The sequence below is a fragment of the Bison bison genome, unplaced genomic scaffold, assembly GCF_000754665.1.
Source record: "Bison bison bison isolate TAMUID 2011002044 unplaced genomic scaffold, Bison_UMD1.0 scf7180017864461, whole genome shotgun sequence".
NCBI lineage: Eukaryota > Metazoa > Chordata > Mammalia > Artiodactyla > Bovidae > Bison > Bison bison.
This window is the reverse complement of record NW_011495023.1, coordinates 8284646-8285306: the sequence shown is the minus strand read 5'-3', so window position 1 is coordinate 8285306 and position 661 is coordinate 8284646.

Below are 661 nucleotides of genomic sequence, written 5' to 3'. Positions count from 1 at the left end.
GTAGGTTGGTCATAGCTTTCCTTCCAAGGAGTAGCATCTTTTAATTTCATGGCTGCAATCACCATCTGCAGTGATTTTGGAGCCCCCAAAAATAAAGTCAGCCACTGTTTCCCCATCTATTTGCCATGAAGTGATGGGACTGGATGCCATGATCTTAGTTTTCTGAATGTTGAGCTTTAAGCCAACTTTTTCACTCTCCTCTTTCACTTTCATCAAGAGGCTCTTTAGTTCCTCTTCACTTTCTGCCATAAGGGTGGTGTCATCTGCATATCTGAGGTAATTGATATTTCTCCCAGCAATCTTGATTCCAGCTTGTGCTTCATCCAGCCCAGCATTTCTCATGATGTACTCTGCATATAAGTTAAATAAGCAGGGTGACAATATACAGCCTTGATGTACTCCTTTTCCTAATATTATGTCAGCCAACTATATTTAAAGCCTCAAAAAGATTGGAGAGAGTCCCAGAAAAAAAGGTAGCATCAAGAGCAAGTAAAATTATTTTCTGAAAACTTCAGCTATTTGATTTGAGCCTTGTAAATAAAATTCAAAACAAATAATTTCAGGGCTACATCACCAAATATAAGAATTGATTTAAGATAGCCCCTTGTGGATTTAAGTAATTTAAAATTATAAACCCTCCTAATATTTGTAAGTGAAACTC